General features: G+C 38.1%; 1 protein-coding gene across 1 annotated transcript in view; it reads right to left on the bottom strand.

The window, feature by feature from the left end:
• LOC107102052 (guanine nucleotide-binding protein G(I)/G(S)/G(O) subunit gamma-12-like) overlaps positions 1–704 on the bottom strand; it is a 44,483-nt gene extending 43,779 nt beyond the window's left edge. Inside the window, exon 1 of the mRNA XM_015401214.1 lies at positions 411–704. The gene's annotated coding sequence lies outside the window, so the exon portion shown is untranslated. The remainder of the gene's footprint in view (positions 1–410) is intronic.
• Positions 705–2,928: the final 2,224 nt, after the last annotated feature.

The following is a 2,928-nucleotide window of genomic DNA, read 5'->3' on the forward strand; positions in this document are numbered from 1 at the left end:
ATAATAGATGGTAGCTCCGCCCAAAGCGCATCAGACCCACTTTTCTACCTTCTTCTGCGTCAGAACTAAACTAAACAATCAAAAATGAAGCAGAATGGGGGTTTCTGCTGCTTCTGCTGCTTTTGGTGTGAATGTAGCCTAATGTCTACAGGGGCCCCATTGGCCCCTGACTAGAACCGCCCCTGCAGGAGGCTGAGATGGGCCTGATTGGGATACTAATGAGGGGCCCTAATCAATGGCTGGTTTGTGTTCTGTCCTAATGACCCGGTGGGGGGGAGCGAGGGAGCAGGAGGCCCTCAGAACCGAACCCGGAGGATCTCCATCATCAGCGGCCCCAGACTGAGAGCAGCCAGCGGAGAACAGCTGTTGCTGCGGAGCCAGAGGGACCCAGTGGGGGCCAGCGGTCTTACCTGTGCGGAGCAAGCGCTAATGTTCCCCCCGGGAACTGGAGCCGTGGCCGTGGAGGAGCTGGGAGGGAGGAGAGCTTTTCCTTTCTGCTCGGTGGGACACCGCGGCTCCAACCACCTGTTCTCCAAAACGCCTCTTTTTTTTTTTTTTCCCACCCTACTCGGCCGCCGTAGATGATCCAACCGTGGAGGTTTTCTCCTCCCGTGACGCGTCAAACATAAATCAGTCTTCCTGCTCTCTCCGCTTGAACGAAAACTGCCGAATGTTTGTCGGTTTGACGGAGAGGCGGAACAAGCCGAAACTCCAGACAGGCGGAGCTGAAGTTGGTGTCTGATTAGAGTCACCGAAAGAATCATGCTGCGTTCAAAGAGGCTGGGAAATATGGGGGGAATTTTGCTCCATTATTGTTGCAAGCAAAGGACGCATTGCGTGCCTTGATATTTGAAATTAAAAATATAAAAAGTTCCAATACAGAAATTTCTTCTTGATCCAAAAAAAAAGGTTTTAATAGTAAAACAAGGCTTTGTTTGGCTACTTTATAAAAGCTTGAACTTAAAGCTATTCCTCACTGAAAAAAATGGAAATCTAGATAAGTCTTTTTTCTTAAAATAAGTGCATTTGTTCTTGGATTGAGGAAGTAAAAGTGGCATTTTGCCAATGGAATGAGACAATTCATTTTAAAATAAGAAAACATAAATCCATTGTCTTATTTCAAGTGCATTTTATCTAATTATCTTACTTTAAGAGTAAAAATAGCAATTCCATTTGCAAACTATCTCATTTACCGACTCAAAATAAGGGTAAATGCACTTAATTTAAGATATTTCTACTTATTAGTAGATCGTTTTTGCAGTGCTGACAGTTTGAATTGAAAAGCTTCCTGGAAACTTGGAAACAAAGTCCAGTTAGTTGTTTTTAATTATTTATTTTTTCTTTTTGTTAATAACTTTTGTTTTCTCATATTTTTCCACTTCTTTATTTTCAGATTTAACTTTTTCATATTTTTTATTTTTATTTTTTTTTTTTTTACAAATTATTTCCTGGTATCTTTTTTTCAGACTGACTTGATCCCGTTGGATTTTTTTCAAGTTGCGTTTCGCGGATAATATTCTCCTCACGCATTTCTATTGGTCTTCAGTGAGCGGTTTAAAATGAAGAGAATGTGATCTTTGAAACATAGTTTGAAGACAATGCAATGCATACTAGTCAATCTGAAAGAAGAGAACATTTAAAAAGATTTATATATATATAATATATATATTAGATCTTTGGAAGAATAAGATGGAAAAATATATATAGCTGATTTTCATTTCGTTATTTTTTAAATATATAAAATCAGACAAACCTGTAAAGTTATTTTCAAAGCCTTTTTGTGATTAATGGGTTTTTCAAAGTTTCGTTTCAGGTTTTTTTGTTTTTTATATCTTTACCAGACCACATGACCAGCAGATGGAAACGGCTGCGTTCGAATTCCTGGGCCGCGTCCTCCAAGGACCCGGTCTACCTGGACTGGATCCTTGGAAGTCCGAGACCGGAGGAGTTTTGGCTCCAAATCCAAACAGGTCTACCCTTCGGCGTTGTTGCTTAGCAACCGTGACAGTTGACACACAAAGCAGGAAAAGAATGAATACAGAAGTTTTCAAAACTGTTTGTTTCTTTCTTTTTATTATAAAGTGAATAAAGACTACATTAACAAGAATCCAGAGTGGAATAAAGGTTCCAACCAGCGGGAGCAGGAACTAATCAAATCAAATGTAACGATAGAAACCTTAGTCAGTTAAATGTTTATGCTATTTTTAAATATCCATCACTGTAAAAATGTCCATAGCTGCATATTGGTTATTTATTCTCCAGTTTTATATTTTTAAAACACTTTACAGTATTTTATTGTTTATCTTTCTAAGGTCCACATGTAATAGGATTAAGTTTAGTTTAGCAAACTTCAGATTCATTAGAGATTTTCTTTCAACTGAAGCTGCTAAATCATTTTTTTTCCCATGATTTTATCCTATATAACACAATAAAACCATTAGAAACATTATATAAACAAGCATTAAAAATACTGGATAACAAACCATACCGTTACCACCATTGTAGTACTCTGAGGAAATATCAGTTACTCCCCTGGAACAATCTTATCAAATTCAAAAATATCTGTTTAATTTATAAAATCAGACATGGTTTAGCACCACCTCCACTATGTGACTTTGTAGAGTTCAGATCCAGTGAGGTCAGGGTAACCAGAGGGGAGTGAGGGAAGACGGCATCATCCCCCGAAGAAAAACAGCCTTTGGTCGGGCGGTTTTCTCCGTAAGAGCATCTCAGCGATGGAACACAGCGCCAGAAACCATCAGAGACTCTTTTTCAATCTCTTCATTCAAAAAGAATGCAAAAAAATGGCATTTGTGGGCACTAAGGTTTTTAGTGTGTATTTAAATAATTTTACAATTAATTTTTAATCATTTTACATACATTTTACTTCTTAACCATAATGTTTTTATGTAATTGGTATTGTAATTT

The sequence above is a fragment of the Cyprinodon variegatus genome, unplaced genomic scaffold (assembly GCF_000732505.1).
Source record: "Cyprinodon variegatus isolate N-32 unplaced genomic scaffold, C_variegatus-1.0 Scaffold1194, whole genome shotgun sequence".
NCBI classification, from domain to species: Eukaryota; Metazoa; Chordata; class Actinopteri; order Cyprinodontiformes; family Cyprinodontidae; genus Cyprinodon; species Cyprinodon variegatus.